The sequence below is a fragment of the Oncorhynchus clarkii genome, chromosome 11 (assembly GCF_045791955.1).
Source record: "Oncorhynchus clarkii lewisi isolate Uvic-CL-2024 chromosome 11, UVic_Ocla_1.0, whole genome shotgun sequence".
Classification (NCBI taxonomy): Eukaryota; Metazoa; Chordata; class Actinopteri; order Salmoniformes; family Salmonidae; genus Oncorhynchus; species Oncorhynchus clarkii.
In genome coordinates, this window is record NC_092157.1 from 6,756,617 (window position 1) to 6,777,120 (window position 20,504).

The window sequence follows — 20,504 nt, forward strand, 5'->3', positions numbered from 1 at the left end:
GTTTTAATTGCTTCCCAAGGCTTTGTGATCTTTTCTAGTTCCTTCTCGGAGCAATACCTTACCTGTAGTGAAGGATTTCGTTGTTTCACAGCCACAACCTTGGAGCTGCACTTTAAAATACAGATTCATGGTAATAGCACTGAGATGGCAGTGGTGGCATGGAACAAAACCTCTTGCACCTCGCTGAAAGTATTAATTTATTTCTGCGAAACTGTTATCCCCGACTTCAAAACTGTCACATGGATTAAGGGTCAGGAATACAGAAGTTGCAAAACAAACCCTTTACAGAGCCTTTACCAACCCTTTACAAACCCTTTACCAACCCTTTACCAACCCTTTACAAACCCTTTACAAACCCTTTACCAACCCTTTACAAACTCTTTACAAACCCTTTACCAACTCTTTACAAACCCTTTACAAACCCTTTACCAACCCTTTACCAACCCTTTACAAACCCTTTACAAACCCTTTACAAACCCTTTGCCAACCCTTTACAAACCCTTTACAAACCCTTTACCAACCCTTTACAAACCCTTTACAAACCCTTTCCAAACCCTTTACAAACCCTTTACAAACCCTTTACCAACCCTTTACAAACCCTTTACAAACCCTTTACAAACCCTTTACCAACTCTTTACAAACCCTTTACAAACCCTTTCCAAACCCTTTACAAACCCTTTGCCAACCCTTTCCAAACCCTTTACAAACCCTTTACCAACCCTTTGCCAACCCTTTACAAACCCTTTACAAACCCTTTGCCAACCCTTTACAAACCCTTTACAAACCCTTTACCAACCCTTTACAAACCCTTTACAAACCCTTTACAAACCCTTTACCAACCCTTTACCAACCCTTTGCCAACCCTTTACAAACCCTTTACAAACCCTTTACCAACCCTTTACAAACCCTTTACAAACCCTTTACAAACCCTTTACCAACCCTTTACCAACCCTTTGCCAACCCTTTACAAACCCTTTACAAACCCTTTACCAACCCTTTGCCAACCCTTTGCCAACCCTTTACAAACCCTTTACAAACCCTTTACAGAGCCTTTACCAACCCTTTACAAACCCTTTACAAACCCTTTACAAACCCTTTACCAACCCTTTACAAACCCTTTGCTGTTGGGCAAATAACTCATGATTTAAAAAGGTTATTTTTTTCTCATCTTTTTCATTCATCAATGCTAATACTAGCCGTAGGTGGCTGTTTCTATGGACTTCTGTAGTATTAAGGTTGATAGTGATTTTGTCAATATACAGTACATACAATTTAATTTGAATGATTATATTTGATTGATTGATTGATTCACTATCCATGTGTACTCATAGCCAATCAAAGCAATGACATTACTACCACAGATCTACTATAGTGCCCAATGAAAAGGCACGGCAATGCATTGCAGTATCTATCCCTCTGCTGCTAACCTTGGTGCTGAGAAGGCTCCTCTACTGAAGCGGGTTCATGATTCCGAGGTCGTGACTAGCCCAGTGCCCTGTGTTGGGGTGACCCCCACTGATGGAAAAGCTGGCCCAGTGCCCTGTGTTGGGGTGACCCCCACTGATGGAAAAGCTGGCCCAGTGCCCTGTGTTGGGGTGACCCCCACTGATGGAAAAGCTGGCAACATTCAAATATACCATCAAGCAACATTCTAATCTAATATCAAGCAATATTTGAATATAATATCAAGCAACATTTTAATATAGTATCAAGCAACATTCTAATCTACTATCAAGAAACATTCTAATATAATATCAAGCAACATTCTATTATAATATCAAGCAACATTCTATTCTAATGTCAAGCAACATTCTATTCTAATGTCAAGCAACATTCTATTCCAATATCAAGCAACATTCTATTCTAATGTCAAGCAACATTCTATTCCAATATCAAGCAACATTCTATTCTAATGTCAAGCAACATTCTATTCTAATATCAAGCAAAGTTGCTGAATGGAAAAAAATGAATTTAACATGCTTTTATGTATTTTCACCCACCCAATAAGACACTTATTAGCGGAGAAATTATTATAAAATAATTTGTAATTAAACCGTCGTCCATCTGTTTAATCAAAATCAAAAACATGTCTGGAAGGCTGTATCCGGGCACACCACCCACACAGATTTGAGCGAGTGCACCGAGCGTGAACCTCAAAACACATCACTCTCGATTTTCATTTTTAATCAAATGCTATTGATTCGCTTAAGGGTTGAATTGATTGATGTGACACCCAAACCCGAGATATTCAGAGTGTGAGGGCAAGCGCAGGCTTTATTGAGCAGAAGGAATTGTCTTTTATTCTGCTGAGAGCAAGTTAATCCTTTATAACCTATACAGTGGATCAGGGCAATTGATAGGCAGCACGACTTATTCCCGTCTACTGAATAAAGCCTTTTCATATAATGATCGTGGCAAGGTCATTCACCTCCCTGGTTATTCTCCAGTTTTCAGCTTCTTCCTGACCTGACTCGGCCCTAGATTAACTAGATATTTATTAGATTGTTGATGTATAAAGTTGTTATCTATTTCCATTTTTCCATTTTGAAGCAACTTTAATTAATAACCCACTGTGAGGCCCTCCCTCAAGTATTATTGTACAAATAAAACATACTATGGCAAGTATAATTCACCATGATTATTGTAAAGAGAAGTGAAATGCTATCGCTCCCTCCGGGCTGGCCCCTACTCTGAAAGGTTGAAAACACTCAGGGCTCTCTTTTCGGCTGCCGTTAAGCAAACACAATTGTCAAACGCACGCTTGTTTGCAATTTGGACCTTGTTAAATTAGTGGATTCGGCTACTGTAGCCACATCCGTTGCTAACAGGTGTATAAAATCGAGCACACCGCCACGCAATCTCCATAGACAAACACTTGCAGGATAACGGTCTGTACTGAAGAGCTCAATTGACTTTCAACGTGGCACCGTCATAGGATGCCACCTTAACAAACAAGTAAGTTTGTCAAATTTCTGCCCCCACTATATATTGTAGCCTATGCTATTTAATAAACTGTATCAAGCCACAATAGACCAGGAAGATAATATTCCGTGCCCCCAGCCCAATTGGAGTTAATGACAACGCAAAGACCATCAATAATCCACAGAATGTGAGACTACGGCATGCAGTATTTAGGGCTATTGAGTGGCGCAGCGGTCTAAGACACTGCATCTCTGTGCAAAAGGCGTCACTACAGTCCCTGGTTCAAATGCAGGCTGTGACACATCCGGCCATGATTGGGAGTCCCATAGGGCGGTGCACAATTGGCCCAGCATTGTCCAGGTTTGGCTGTGGTAGGCCGTCGTTGTAAATAAGAACTTGTTCTTAACTGACTTGCCTAGTAAAAAATAAATAAAATGAAGCCATGAAATGCATTGATTGGCCAGTGAGTGGCCAAGCCCTTGTCATAGCTATTAATCAAAACCCAGCCTTTTAGTGCACTGCCAGCTATTTGTGCCCCTAATTCCTTCAGTGAAAAAGGAAGCACAAACTTGTGTTAAAATAGAGCCCACAATGTCAGAGTAGTGTTTTCAAGTTTCAAGAGATGATTAATAAGCACCCTCTAAAATACTCAAATGAGAGTATCAGAACAATATCTACTTTCCAGAACCTGAGATGACAGGAGGACAGAGACAAGGTAAGACAAGTTCAGGAGTCAGTTGTCCTCTCACAGCAAATCCCTGACATAGTGGAGTGGATGGACAGTGGGATTGGCACATTCAAAGGGGAAGAGTAGTATCACAGCCAGACTTCAGCAGGAGGAGAAAACAAACGTGTGACTGAGAGAATCCAAGGAGTGTGTGTACTGAGGCAGAAGTCAAACAGACAGACAGAGAGACAGAACCTGTCATTTTACCCCATACAGTCTCCAGTTGAAGTGTAATGACATGGAGGTCCTCTAGTAAAATGTCCACTTTTCCTTTCCTTCTGATAAAACAATCCAAAAGACAAATGGAGCCACCTTGTCTCATACATTTATGATAAAACAATCCAAAAGACAAATGGAACCACCTTGTCTCATACATTTATGATAAAACAATCCAGAAGATGAATGGAACCACCTTGTCTCATACATTTTATGTTATAAACCAAGCATGTCAAACAATAATAGCTAACACTTTACAGTTGAAAGGGGTGAGAGGTACAATTTAGAAAAAAGGAAACAAAATAATTCTGGCTTTGCAGGCATCCACGGTACACTCGTAGGTGCTATCTGGAACCTAAAAGGATTCTTCGGCTGTTCCCATAGGATAACCATTTGAAGAACACTTTTTTGGGTTCCAAGTAGAACTCTTTCAGTTCCAGGTAGAACCTCTTCGGGTTCCTTGTAAAACCCTTTCCACAGAGGGTTCTACATGGAACCCAAAAGTATTCTACCCGGGAACAGAAAATGCTTCTACCCGGAACCAAAAAAGTGTTAACCAATGGGGGCAGCCGAAGAAGCCCTTTGGAAGCCTTTTTTCTAAGAGTTTGGCTGGCTATGGGAGGGAACGTTTCTAAATCCACGGGATGGGTCTGCCATGTGTTCTCCCATGCTTAACCTTTTTTATTTATTTTTTATTTTACCTTTATTTAACTAGGCAAGTCAGTTAAGAACAAATTCTTATTTTCAATGACGGCCTAGGAACAGTGGGTTAACTGCCTGTTCAGGGGCAGAACAACAGATTTGTACCTTGTCAGCTCGGGGGTTTGAACTTGCAACCTTCCGGTTACTAGTCCAACGCTCTAACCACTAGGCTGCCGCCCCGCCTTCACCATCTACTGTAGTCCTTTTCTGCAGGGAATTACTAAAAGTGCCCTCTTTAGGTAGAATGTTACTCATATTTTACATAACTTCATTATTAAAATAGATTATAAAAAAATAAAATAAAAGATGAAAATCCTGTGTTTCTATATCAAATGTTAGTTTTTTCTTGTTTTTTTCCCCCCTTCATATTTCAGTCTTCTGTGATGTATATAAAATATAGTATTGGGATAGAAACTCACAATTTAATAGATTTCTTTATATCTGACATGGTATGGATGTCTTCTTTTGTTTAAACCCATATCCATGTCTGTGAGGTGTATACTTTGGTTTGAAAGTGGATTTGTTTAAGGCTATGAATAATCACTCTGTTTGACCCTGATTTAGCCCACTGCAGTAAAAGGTAATCAACACTTCACCGCCGGAGAGATTTACAACGTCTTTCATCAGTAAATGGTGAATACTTCTTCTCTACCCTCCCTACTGGAAATTTACCTCAGTTTACCTTATCTTTATAGTAACGTCCAAGTCGGGCAAGTCTCACGCTTATAATTTTTTTTTTGTTTAAATCTGAGGATTGCGTTCTGTTAGAAAATGTCAATAAGGAAAAGACATTTACCGCTTCAGCACAGCCGTTGCTAATATTCCTTAGACATGTGAAAGTATTCCAAGGGTTTTGGCTTAAATGTATTGCATTACACATTGATTTGGAAGAAAAGCTTGAGCTCCTTGACCTTACTGTGCCAGCAGCCAGATGACATTGGCGACACTATTCTAATAAATCTCTGCAGTGTAAAAGTAGTAGACAGTGAAGAAAAGCTTGAGCTCCTTGACCTTACTGTGCCAACAGCCAGATGACATTGGCGACACTATTCTAATAAATCTCTGCAGTGTAAAAGTAGTAGACAGTGAAGAAAAGCTTGAGCTCCTTGACCTTACTGTGCCAACAGCCAGATGACATTGGCGACACTATTCTAATAAATCTCTGCAGTGTAAAAGTAGTAGACAGTGAAGAAAAGCTTGAGCTCCTTGACCTTACTGTGCCAACAGCCAGATGACATTGGCGACACTATTCTAATAAATCTCTGCAGTGTAAAAGTAGTAGACAGTGAAGAAAAGCTTGAGCTCCTTGACCTTACTGTGCCAACAGCCAGATGACATTGGCGACACTATTCTAATAAATCTCTGTAGTGTAAAAGTAGTAGACAGTGAAGAAAAGCTTGAGCTCCTTGACCTTACTGTGCAAACAGCCAGATGACATTGGCGACACTATTCTAATAAATCTCTGCAGTGTAAAAGTAGTAGACAGTGAAGAAAAGCTTGAGCTCCTTGACCTTACTGTGCCAACAGCCAGATGACATTGGCGACACTATTCTAATAAATCTCTGCAGTGTAAAAGTAGTAGACAGTGAAGAAAAGCTTGAGCTCCTTGACCTTACTGTGCCAACAGCCAGATGACATTGGCGACACTATTCTAATAGATCTCTGCAGTGTAAAAGTAGTAGACAGTGAAGAAAAGCTTGAGCTCCTTGACCTTACTGTGCCAACAGCCAGATGACATTGGCGACACTATTCTAATAAATCTCTGCAGTGTAAAAGTAGTAGACAGTGAAGAAAAGGTGCCCCCCCCCCAGTGGCTTCATAGTCTTCTGTATTGGCTTCTGGCCCATATTAACACATAATAATCATAGATCATCAATGTCGAGACAAAAAGTCCCCAGGTACATGGGAACAATTCTCTTGACTTTACACAATGACACTTGATACAGTCATCCAGAGGTTTTGTTGGAAATACAAACACATTCGACATGCACTGATAGCTCTGTTTACACATAAATCTTAATGTTAATATACTATAACAATAATGAAAATGACATATATATGGATGTTGCCGTAAATGTTGAATTAATATGGAAATGACGAAAAGGAACTCCACTACATGTAACTGTTATTCTATAAGTTTAGAGATTTGGTTTGCTGTTGCTACAAGTTCAACTAAAGAGTTGGGGATCATCTGAATTTGAACATGCTTATCTGTCAAATGGGCTACTAAGGATTAGGATTAGTTTACTTGTGGAAAACATCAGCCATAGATAGGTGGTCAATCGTCTTCAGCTACCTGGGGGAAATATCTCCCACACCCTCAGTGGTTACATGACAACTCTATCCTCCGTACTCTGTACAGGTGTGTGTCTGACATCATAGCTGATGTCAACCAATTTCTTTTTCCTTCTCTTTAGGTCAGAGTGGCAATAAAGCCAGATACTTTGAGAGGGATACGAAAAACCATTTCAATTCCCACCCCACAGCTCTGTGCCCCACTACATTCACAACTGAGTGTAACAATTTTCCTGGAATCTCTTCTCGGGTCGAACTTTACATTAAATTGCACGCAACAGACGCCATGTTTACATGGAAGTGTTTTTGCAACTAGTAGACCTACCTGCCTTTCCGTTCAAGGCCAGTTTCCTTCCATTTAAATACGGCCATGTCAAGCAATTGTTTGAAGTGTGGTGTCCTATGCATAGTTCCCATGTACACCTGAGTGACTGCATCGTAGTTACCAAAGCAGTTACCAAGCAACAATTTTTTAAGTATTGCCCTCCCTTCTTTTCATCTGTTCATGTGACTCAAACCAGTGCTTTTACTGCATAGAGACAAAATAAATTGCGCCTAAATTGCAATACTACATTATGGCCTTTCGCTTGCATTTCAAAGATGATGGAACAACAACAACAACAACAACAACAACATAGAATAGAAAACAGACTTTTATCTGTTTGTATTATATTTTTCCGGATCTAATTTTTTATATTATCCTACATTCATTTCACATTATCCTACATTATCCTACATTCATTCCACATTATCCTACATTCATTTCACATTATCCTACATTATCCTACATTAATTTCACATTTTCCTACATTTATTTCACATTATCCTACATTCATTTCACATGATCCTACATTCATTCCACAAAGTGTTTCCTTTCAAATGGTATCAAGAATATGCATGTCCTTACTTCATGCACTGAGCTTCAGGCACAAGCTTCAGGCATCTCATTTTAGGATAACATTTTTAAAAAGGGTTCAATGGGTTCACTTATTTTTGCACCAGCATTAATTTATTTTAATTTTGTTTTTCTACTACGTGCATGATTTCCTCTACACCAACATATGGTATTGCTAAATGCCAACCTGTTACGTCAGATCAAAAAGACCGGTTCTGATTAAATGAAGAATTCATGGTAAAAACCAAAGAAATTGGTAATTTCACATACTTTCAAGCAGCACTGTATATAGTGTTTTTCAAGGACCCAATCTTGCCACAACTAAATTGATTGTTATTGCTTGAGACTTTCTTATTGCAGACTCCCATTCAAGGTATTCTCCACAATGCTTGTCTGGAAAAGGAAATTATCTGGCGGCGTACAGAAATTGTATTCGCCAAGGGAGAGAGGGGAAAAGCAGACAGAATCCACCCAGCAGGGACTTCAAAGTTTAGAAGGCAGCAGTCTAAACACGGTAACACTTTGTAACTTACTATCTCCACGTGAAGCTGACTTAGCCTCTAAAATATTAAGAAGTAGATAGATGTGTTATTGGGTGTATCATCTTCTGTGTCAGATGTACTATTACAACAGAAATGGAAAACTTAAAAATCCTATTTCATTTAAAAAAAAAATGTATTTAATGAGGAAATGCGATCCTATCGGTGTAGTCAGTATCAGTATTGGTCTGTGCATGTTAACAATTTGTTTGACATTTAGGTCCTGCGTTAAATGACGCTCAGCTTATAAAGGCTTCGTACAGCCTTCATAATACCTTCATAAGCACTACATAAATGTGTTACAATTAAGTATCTATAACTGTATGTCATGTTCTATAAAGGGTTCATAAATGTGGCATAACTGTGTGACTTGGGACATTTTTATTTAGACAAGAAGAAAGAATACCTCCTACTGGCCCTCCAACACCACTTCCAGCAGCATCTGGTCTCCCATCTAGGGACCGATCAGGATGCAGGGTGGTATGCTGCTGGCTATCACCAACAGCTAAAACAAATACACATTAAAGACATGTTTAAACCATGCATTTCCTTTTATGTGTACATTTTTAAAACAATACAAAAATACACAGGGCTGTGAATAGTGTAGCTTGACCCTTAGCTGGTGGACGAATGGTTCTTGCCTCTGCATGCTGGAGGTAATGCATGCTGGTTCCAACCTTCCAACCTAATAACGAAGAAAGTTAGCAGGTCTGTTTGGAAATCCATTTGTCACACCATCGGGAAAAAGGGCATTTCCATGCTGCGCCACAAACACTAAATGGGGAAGATGGGGGAAACTCCATTCAATTCGTATCAGTATATTTCTTTCATTTACAAATCTCATGACGTGTCTATGAGATGTGGCTGTATACATGGGATTTTGTATTTAGCTGAGCCTGCTATAGCTAGCTAAATTTCAGTAACAATAACAACAATAACAACTGAGGTAGCTACAGTTTGCAATCTACTGTAACTCAACACTTAACAACTACTAACACATTTAAATGGTAAGAAATAAAGGTGAACTAACTAGTTTTTTTTTTGCTGTCCAGCGGCAGCACAAGTGGGCATTTCAATTGCAAAAAACTGAGTACACTACATGGTCAGAAGTATGTGGACGCCTGCTCGTCGAACATCTCATTCCAAAAAAACATGGGTATTAATATAGAATTGGTCCTCCCTTTGCTACTACAACAGCCTCCAATCAACTAGATGTTGGAACATTGCTGCGGAAACTTGCTTCCATTCAGGCACAAAAACATTAGTGACGTAGGACACTTATATTGGGCGATTAGGCAGTCGGCGTTCTATTTCATCCCAAATGTGTTCGAGGGGGTTGAGGTCAGGGCTCTGTGCAGTTCTCCCACACCGATCTCGACCAACCGTTTTGTATGGACCTCACTTTAAGCACGGGGGCATTGTCATGCGGAAACAGGAAAGGGTCTTCCCCAAACTGTGACCACAAAGTTGGAAGCACAGAATCGTCTAGAATGTCATTGTATGCTGTAGCGTTAAGATTTCCCTTCACTGGAACTAAGGGGCCTATCACGAACCATGAAAAACCGCCCCAGACCATTATTTCTCCTCTAAACTTTACAGTTTTTGCAGGTAGCGTTCTCCTGGCATCCGCCAAACCCAGATTTGTCCATCAGACTGACAGATAGTGAAGCGTGATTCATCACTCCAGAGAGCGTGTTTCCACTGCTCCAGAGTCCAATGGCGGCAAGCTTTACACCCCTTCAGCAGACGCTTGGCATTGTGCATGGTGATCTTAGGCTTGTGTGTGGCTGCTCGGCCATGGAAACCCATTTCATGAAGCTTCCGATGAACAGTTCTCCTGCTGACGTTCCTTCCAGAGGGAGTTTGGAACTCTGTAGTGAGTGTTGCAACAGAGGACAGATCATTTTTACACGCTACGTGCTTCAGCACTCGGCAATCCTGCTCTGTGAGCTTGTGTGACCTACTACTTTGCGACTGAGCCATTGTTGCTCCTAGACGTTTCCACTTCACAATAACACCACTTACTGTTGACCAGGGCAGCTCTAGCAGGGCAGAAATTTGACGAACTGACTAGTTGGAAAGGTGGCATCCTATGACGGTGCCACATTGAAAGTCACTAAGCTCTTCAGTAAGGCCATTCTGCTGCCAATGTTTGTCTATGGAGATTGCATGGCTGTGTGCTCAATTTTATCCAACATGTGAGTCTAATACTGAATGCTGATTGTTTAAAACCACATTCCAGCCGTTGTCTATTCCACAAGTTGCCACCGGCTAACTCGTTAAAATGCCGATTTACTCTGTTCCATCTGACTGAGCAATCCACTGTCTCATCAACCCAGTCAGACACTTAATAAACTTGATCTACACTATAAAAAGCATCTAGACATTATCTCACATTTCTTTTAGACATTTAGTTTTCAACAGCCGAGATTCATGAATCAGCATAATTTGTATGGATATACAGAAAGAACTATCAATAGTATATACAAAGAAATATCAATTTGGCTCGCTAGAGGCGCAGCGGTCTAAGGCACAGCATCTTAGTGCAAGAGGTATCACTACAGTCCCTGGTTTCGAATCCAGGCTGTATCACATCTGGCTGTGATTGGGCGTCCCATAGGGGTGCCCTCAATTGGCTCAGTGTCGTCTGGGTTTTGCCATTGTAGGCCGTCATTGTAAATAAGAATTTGTTCAGGTTCAATTTAAAATATATTTAACAATAATGGAAAACAGGTCAAACTAAGTGCAGCAAGTTTGATGTCTTTCCAGCTTCAGTTTGAAATGATTGTCTTAGCTGTGTTGTTGGCTAGCTCCTCTGAACAAGCATCCTGACGATAGAGCACATGTTCTATGCCAGGATAAATCACGCATCATTACATTGTTATGGATGTATCCAAAAAATGCACCTGTCAGCAAAGGGTGTGGCTGAAATGGCCAAATCCACTAATTTGAAGGGTGTCCATTTACTTTTGTGTATGCAGTGCCTTCAGAAAGTATTCACACCCCTTGACTTTTTCCACAATTTGTTGTGTTACAGCCTGAATTTTAGATTTAGATTGTGCCACTGGCCTACACACAATACCCCATAATGTCGAAGTGAAATTATGTTTTTAGAGATTTGTACAAATTAATTAAAAGTTAAAAACTGAAATGTCTCGAGTCAAAATAAGTATTCGACTCCTTTGTTATAGCAAGCCTAAATAAGTTCAGGAGTAAACATGTGCTTAACATGTCACATAATAAGTTGCAAGGACTCCCTCTGAGAGCAATAATAGTGTTTAACATGATTTTTGAATGACAAGCTCATCTCTGTTCCCAACACATACAATTATCTGTAAGGTCCCTCAGTCGAGCTGTAACGGCAGATTTCCTCCTCTTCGTCTGAAGAGGAGTAAGGATCGGACCAAGATGCGGCGTGGTAAGTGTTCGTGGCAATTTTAATAAGAAAAGCACTGAACCCTATGAAATACAAAAACATAAACGAATACGTGAAATAACCAAACCGAAACAGTACCGTGTGACGACAAACACTAACACAGGAAACAAACACCCACAAACCAACAGTGAAACCCAGGCTACCTAAGTATGATTCTTAATCAGAGACAACTAACGACACCTGGCTCTGATTGAGAACCATACTAGGCCGAAACAGAAACCAAACATAGAAACACAAAACATAGACTGCCCACCCCAACTCACGCCCTGACCATACTAAATAAAGACAAAACAAAGGAAATAAAGGTCAGAACGTGACACGAGCAGTGAATTTCAAACACAAAATCAACCACAAAGACTAGGGAGGTTTTCCAATGTCTCACATGGGCACCTATTAGTAGATGGGTAAAAATGTCAAAAGACATTGAATATCCCTTTGAGCACGTTGAAGTTAATAATTACACTTTGGATGGTGTATCAACACACCCAGTCACTTCAAAGATACAGGCGTCCTTCCTAACTCAGTTGCCGTAGAGGAAGGAAACTTCGAAAGGATTTCACCATGAGGGCAATGGTGACTTTAAAACAGTTATAGAGTTTAATGGCTGTGATGGGAGAAAGCTGAGGATGGATCAACATTACTAGTATTGTATTACTCCACAATACTAACCTAACAGACAGAGTGAAAAGAAGGAATACTGTATAGAATAAAAATATTCCAAAACATCCATCCTGTTTGCAACAATTCACTAAAGTAATTCTGAAAAAAATGTGGCAAAGCAATTCACTTTTTTACAAAGTTTGGGTAAAATCCAATACATTACAAGCTTAATGGTGGCTGCATCATGTAATGAGTATGCTTGTAATCTTTAAGGACTGGGGAGTTTTCCAGGATAAAAATTAAGCAGAATGGAGCTAAGCACAGGAACAATCGTAGAGGAAAACCTGCTTTCTACCAGACACGGGGAAATGAATTCACCTTTCAAAGGGACAATAACCTAAAACACAAGGCCAACTCTACACTTGATTTGCTAACCAAGAAGACAGTGAATTTTCCTGAGTGGCTGAGATACAGTTTTGACTTACATCTGCTTGAAAATATCAGGCAAGACCTAAAAATGGTTGTCTAGCAATGACCAACAACTATTTTGAAAGAGCTTTAAGAATTTTGAAAAGCATAAAGGGCAAATGTTATACAATGCAGATGTGGAAAGCTCTTAGAGATTTACCCAGAAAGACTCACAGCTATAATTGCTGTCAAAAGGTGCTTAAACAAAGTATTGACTCAGGTGTGTGAATACTCACAGTATGTAAATTAAATCTATTTATTAACATTTTCAGGCTGTAACACAACAAGATGTGGAATGAGTCAAGGGGTGTGAATACTTTCTGAAGGCTCTGTATAGTGCATCAGGGTCTAATAATTTATACACACAGGACATGTCAGAAGTGGCATCTTTCTTTTTTTGAGAGGTAATGTTTAGCAACAACTACTTCCTGTGGCTTGAGAGGAGTATGATACGTGTTTGTCTTGTGTGGGCCACCCCTCTCTCTACGTTCTCTCTGTCCTGTCTGCTCCTCTCTCTATGTTCTGCTGTGTTCTCTCTCTGGCCTGTCTGCTCCTCTCTCTATGTTCTCCTGTGTTCTCGCTCTGGCCTGTCTGCTCCTCTATGTTCTGCTGTGTTCTCTCTCTGGCCTGTCTGCTCCTCTCTCTATGTTCTCCTGTGTTCTCTCTCTTTCCTGTCTGCTCCTCTCTCTATGTTCTCCTGTGTTCTCTCTCTTTCCAGTCTGCTCCTCTCTCTATGTTCTGCTGTGTTCTCTCTCTGGCCTGTCTGCTCCTCTCTCTATGTTCTCCTGTGTTCTCGCTCTGGCCTGTCTGCTACTCTCTCTATGTTCTCCTGTGTTCTCTCTCTTTCCTGTCTGCTCCTCTCTCTATGTTCTGCTGTGTTCTCTCTCTGGCCTGTCTGCTCCTCTCTCTATGTTCTCCTGTGTTCTCGCTCTGGCCTCTCTGCTCCTCTCTCTATGTTCTGCTGTGTTCTCGCTCTGGCCTGTCTGCTCCTCTCTCTATGTTCTCCTGTGTTCTCGCTTTGCCATGTCTGCTCCTCTCTCTATGTTCTCCTGTGTTCTCGCTCTGGCCTGTCTGCTCCTCTCTCTGTGTTCTCCTGTGTTCTCGCTCTGGCCTGTCTGCTCCTCTCTCTGTATTCTCCTGTGTTCTCGCTCTGGCCTGTCTGCTCCTCTATGTTCTGCTGTGTTCTCTCTCTGGCCTGTCTGCTCCTCTCTCTATGTTCTCCTGTGTTCTCTCTCTTTCCTGTCTGCTCCTCTCTCTATGTTCTCCTGTGTTCTCTCTCTTTCCTGTCTGCTCCTCTCTCTATGTTCTGCTGTGTTCTCTCTCTGGCCTGTCTGCTCCTCTCTCTATGTTCTCCTGTGTTCTCGCTCTGGCCTGTCTGCTACTCTCTCTATGTTCTCCTGTGTTCTATCTCTTTCCTGTCTGCTCCTCTCTCTATGTTCTGCTGTGTTCTCTCTCTGGCCTGTCTGCTCCTCTCTCTATGTTCTCCTGTGTTCTCGCTCTGGCCTGTCTGCTCCTCTATGTTCTGCTGGGTTCTCTCTCTGGCCTGTCTGCTCCTCTCTCCATGTTCTCCTGTGTTCTCGCTTTGCCATGTCTGCTCCTCTCTCTATGTTCTCCTGTGTTCTCGCTCTGGCCTGTCTGCTCCTCTCTCTGTGTTCTCCTGTGTTCTCGCTCTGGCCTGTCTGCTCCTCTCTCTGTATTCTCCTGTGTTCTCGCTCTGGCCTGTCTGCTCCTCTCTCTGTGTTCTCCTGTGTTCTCGCTCTGGTCTGTCTGCTCCTCTCTCTGTGTTCTCCTGTGTTCTCGCTCTGGCCTGTCTGCTCCCCTTTCTTGCTTGCTGTCTGAAGTTCTGGTTTCCTGGATCTCCTATATTATTACAGAGATGGTATGGTATCAGTCTCGTAGCAATATGGAGTATTCTGAACAGACAAACACACAGATTTTATTTTTTTATATTTTTTTATTTCACCTTTATTTAACCAGGTAGGTTAGTTGAGAACAAGTTCTCATTTGCAACTGCGACCTGGCCAAGATAAGGCATAGCAGTGTGAACAGACAACACAGAGTTACACATGGAGTAAACAATTAACAAGTCAATAACACAGTAGAAAAAAGGGGAGTCTATATATACATTGTGTGCAAAAGGCATGAGAAGGTAGGCAAATAATTACAATTATGCAGATTAACACTGGAGTGATAAATGATCAGATGGTTATGTACAGGTAGAGATATTGGTGTGCAAAAGAGCAGAAAAATAAATAAATAAAAACAGTATGGGGATGAGGTAGGTGAAAATGGGTGGGCTATTTACCAATGGACTATGTACAGCTGCAGCGATCGGTTAGCTGCTCAGAGAAGCAATATGAACAGGCAAATCTATTCACTTACTCCGGCAAATGCAACAACCATCTCTGTGTTTGCTGAGCTGCATCGTTTGTCCTCTTTCTCAAGAAGAAATTGAGTATGTCCATATTCTATAAGTTGGAAAAAACAATGTTAACTCAGCTATCCAGCTTTGTTTTCTCAACAGATAGCAAGTTAATTGAGCTGACATTACCAAAAGTAGCTAACGTCATGTTAAAGTTAGCTAGCTAACTCTATTAGCATTATTTAGCATATTTGGGTAGTATTTGATGAGACAGTAATTTGTTAGATAGTGATACTTGTCAGGTGATGAACAGAGCTCCAGCAGTTGGATGCAGTGTCCAGATAGCTAATCAATTACTGGCAAAACCTTGTTTATAAAATTTGCTCGTTACCTAATGTTAGTAGCACTACTATCTAGTCTGTGTGATCCCCTAACGTTATTTAGCTAGCTTTAACGTTATCTGTCAGCGTAGCTTTTGAGTCAACATGCTGGATTGTAAGTTAATTGAATCTGGCTTACTGTGAGGTCAATAACACTGAATAGCATCATCAATCAACGTTTCAGTCAAAGGTATTTATGAAGCTCTTTTTACATCAGCCAATGGCACAATGTGCTTATACAGAAACCCAGCCTAAAACCACAAACAGACAGAAATGCAAATGTCGAAGCACGGTGGCTAGGAAAACCTCCCTAGAAAGGCAGGAACCTACAGTAAAAAGAAACCTCAAGAGGAACCATGCTCTCAGGTGGAGAACAGAACATGGCCAAGATGTTCAAACGTTCATAGATGCCCAGCAGGGTCAAATAATAATAACCACAGTGGATGTAGAGAGTGCAACAGGTCAGCACCTCAGGAGTAAATGTCAGTTGGCTTTTCATAGCCGAGCATTCGGAGTCAGAGACAGCAGGTCTGGTGAACAGGTTCCATAGCCGCAGGCAGAACAGTTGAAACTGGAGCAGCAGCATGACCCGGTGGACTGGGGACAGCAAGGAGTCATCAGGCCAGGTAGTCCTGAGGCAGGTTCCTAGGGCTCAGATCCTCTGGGAGGGGAGGGAGAGAGAGAGAATTAGAGGGAGCAAACTTAAATTCACACAGGACACCGGATAAGACAGGAGAAATACTCCAGATAAAACAGACTGACACATCGTCTTGGGCTAACAAAAGGTGCTAACTATAGTAGTAGCAAGCTAACAAAGTTTACCTACAGTTCTCCTTCTCATCTTTGCGTTCTCTCAGAATGAACAGTCACCCGTGCGAGCCTAAATATAATTTCTTTGGATGAATCAAAAATGACTTTGGAAAACCTCCTAAAGAGACATCGTACACAGAAATGCTATTTTCAGGCAGGACTAAAAAGGCAGGGCAGGCAAAGGCAGTGTAGATTAGTTTGTTTTACACCATCCCAGCAGAACAAAGGACTCGGGACTGAGACAAAATCATCCCTGAAATTCAGGGACTGGTGATGTTAATGCTGAGTGCTATGGGGTGGTAGTCATTGTGGAATGAAGCCTTAAGAGTTCTTAGGAACAGTAATGATGGTTGTCAGTTAACGACGTAGAGATTAGACTGGGACAAGGAAAGGTTGAAAAGGATTGTGAATATGCCTGCCAGGTGTTCTGTGTACACCCTGAGAACCTGCGGCCTTGAAAGTGTTGACATGATTAAAGACCTTACTCACATTGGCCTCAGCGAGCGAGATCACCCAGTCCTCTGGGTCGGTAGGGGCTCTCACGTATGACACAGTGTTGTTATTGTTGAAGCATCGACAGAATATGTCTGGTATTGAGGCATCATTGGGCTGGGTCTTCCTTTGTAATCCCATAATGGACTGTAGCCCATGCCTCATGCGGAGGGCGTCAAAGCCTGTTAATTATTTTATCTTTTTTTAACCAGGCAAGTCAGTTAAGAACAAATTCTTATTTACAATGACGGCCTACCCCAGACAACGCTGGGTAAATTGCGCTCTGCCCTATGGGACACCCAATCACGGCCGGATGTGATGCAGCCTGTATTTGAACTAGGGACTGCAGTGATGCCTCTTGCACTGAGATGCAGTGCCTTAGACCGCTGCGCCACTATGATTCCAGCTCATCACTGTATTGTCATTTTCTCTCATTTAATGGCTCTGTCCTAGCGGGACTTCTTGTACTTGTTCCTGTCCTCAGCCGTAGCCTCAGGGTTGTCTGCGATACCCCTATATGTGGTAGGCCTGTCCTTTACCTTAGCGCAAACCTCAGTGTTGATTGAGGGCTTTTGATTAGGGAAGCAGCAAACCTCAGTGTTGATCCAGGGCTTTTGATTGGGGAAGCAGCAAACCTCAGTGTTGATCCAGGGCTTTTGATTGGGGAAGCAGCAAACCTCAGTGTTGATCCAGGGCTTTTGATTGGGGAAGCAGCAAACCTCAGTGTTGATCCAGGGCTTTTGATTAGGGAAGCAGCAAACCTCAGTGTTGATCCAGAGCTTTTGATTGGGAAGCAGCAAACCTTCATTGTGGGGACGACGTCACTGATGCATTTCCTAATGAAGCCGGTGAAGGAAGTGGATAGCTTTCTGACGTTATCGGCGCAGTCTAGGAACATATTCCAATCAGGTCTAGCAAAGGAGTCCTGTAGTATATTCTCTGACTCTGATGACCATTTCTCAGCAGAGCAAGTCACGGGCACTTCCTGTTTGAGCTTCTGCTTGTAAACAGAAGCAGGAGTATGGATTCATGATCTGATTTGCCAAATGGGGAACGAGGGAGGGCCTTGTATACTTGCTCGTGGGTAGAGTAACAGTGGTCTAGGACTTTTTTCACTCCTAGTGGCGAAGGAGACATGTTAATGTAGGTTAGGTATCATGTGGCTAAATGGAAGGAGTGGCGAATGAGACATGTTAATGTAGGTTAGGTATCACGTGGCTAAATGGAAGGAGTGGCGAAGGAGACATGTTAATGTAGGTTAGGTATCACGTAGCTAAATGGAAGGAGTGGTGAAGGAGACATGTTAATGTAGGTTAGGTATCACGTGGCTAAATGGAAGGAGTGGCGAAGGAGACATGTTAATGTAGGTTAGGTATCACGTGGCTAAATGGAAGGAGTGGCGAAGGAGACATGGTAATGTAGGTTAGGTATCACGTGGCTAAATGGAAGGAGTGGCGAAGGAGACATGTTAATGTAGGTTAGGTATCACGTGGCTAAATGGAAGGAGTGGCGAAGGAGACATGTTAATGTAGGTTAGGTATCACGTGGCTAAATGGAAGGAGTGGCGAAGGAGACATGTTAATGTAGGTTAGGTATCACGTGGCTAAATGGAAGGAGTGGCGAAGGAGACATGTTAATGTAGGTTAGGTATCACGTGGTTAAATGGAAGGAGTGGCGAAGGAGACATGTTAATGTAGGTTAGGTATCACGTGGCTAAATGGAAGGAGTGGCGAAGGAGACATGTTAATGTAGGTTAGGTATCACGTAGCTAAATGGAAGGAGTGGCGAAGGAGACATGTTAATGTTGGTTAGGTATCACGTGGCTAAATGGAAGGAGTGGCGAATGTTAATGTTGGTTAGGTATCACGTGTTAAGGATGTAGGTTAGGTATCACGTGGCTAAATGGAAGGAGTGGCGAAGGAGACATGTTAATGTAGGTTAGATATCACGTGGCTAAATGGAAGGAGTGGCGAAGGAGACATGTTAATGTAGGTTAGGTATCACGTAGCTAAATGGAAGGAGTGGCGAAGGAGACATGTTAATGTAGGTTAGGTATCACGTGGCTAAATGGAAGGAGTGGCGAAGGAGACATGTTAATGTAGGTTAGGTATCACGTGGTTAAATGGAAGGAGTGGCGAAGGAGACATGTTAATGTAGGTTAGGTATCACGTGGCTAAATGGAAGGAGTGGCGAAGGAGACATGTTAATGTAGGTTAGGTATCACGTGGCTAAATGGAAGGAGTGGCGAAGGAGACATGTTAATGTAGGTTAGGTATCACGTGGCTAAATGGAAGGAGTGGCGAAGGAGACATGTTAATGTAGGTTAGGTATCACGTGGCTAAATGGAAGGAGTGGCGAAGGAGACATGTTAATGTAGGTTAGGTATCACATAGCTAAATGGAAGGAGTGGCGAAGGAGACATGTTAATGTAGGTTAGGTATCACGTGGCTAAATGGAAGGAGTGGCGAAGGAGACATGTTAATGTAGGTTAGGTATCACGTGGCTAAATGGAAGGAGTGGCGAAGGAGACATGTTAATGTAGGTTAGGTATCACGTGGCTAAATGGAAGGAGTGGCGAAGGAGACATGTTAATGTAGGTTAGGTATCATGTGGCTAAATGGACGGAGTGGCGAAGGAGACATGTTAATGTAGGTTAGGTATCACGTGGCTAAATGGAAGGAGTGGCGAAGGAGACATGTTAATGTAGGTTAGGTATCACGTGGCTAAATGGAAGGAGTGGCGAAGGAGACATGTTAATGTAGGTTAGGTATCACGTGGCTAAATGGAAGGAGTGGCGAAGGAGACATGTTAATGTAGGTTAGGTATCACGTAGCTAAATGGAAGGAGTGGCGAAGGAGACATGTCAATGTAGGTTAGGTATCACGTGGCTAAATGGAAGGAGTGGCGAAGGAGACATGTTAATGTAGGTTAGGTATCACGTGGCTAAATGGAAGGAGTGGCGAAGGAGACATGTTAATGTAGGTTAGGTATCACGTGGCTAAATGGACGGAGTGGCGAAGGAGACATGTTAATGTAGGTTAGGTATCACGTGGTTAAATGGAAGGAGTGGCGAAGGAGACATGTTAATGTAGGTTAGGTATCACGTGGCTAAATGGAAGGAGTGGCGAAGGAGACATGTTAATGTAGGTTAGGTATCACGTGGTTAAATGGAAGGAGTGGCGAAGGAGACATGTTAATGTAGGTTAGGTATCACGTAGCTAAATGGAAGGAGTGGCGAAGGGGACATGTTAATGTAGGTTAGGTATCACGTAGCTAAATGGAAGGAGTGGCGAAGGAGACATGTTAATGTAGGTTAGGTATCACGTAGCTAAATGGAAGGAGTGGCGAAGGAGACATGTTAATGTAGGTTAGGTATCACGTGGCTAAATGGAAGGAGTGGCGAAGGAGACGTGTTAATGTAGGTTAGGTATCACGTGGCTAAATGGAAGGAGTGGCGAAGGAGACATGTTAATGTAGGTTAGGTATCACGTGGCTAAATGGAAGGAGTGGCGAAGGAGACATGTTAATGTAGGTTAGCTATCACGTGGCTAAATGGAAGGAGTGGCGAAGGAGACATGTTAATGTAGGTTAGGTATCACGTGGCTAAATGGAAGGAGTGGCGAAGGAGACATGTTAATGTAGGTTAGGTATCACGTGGCT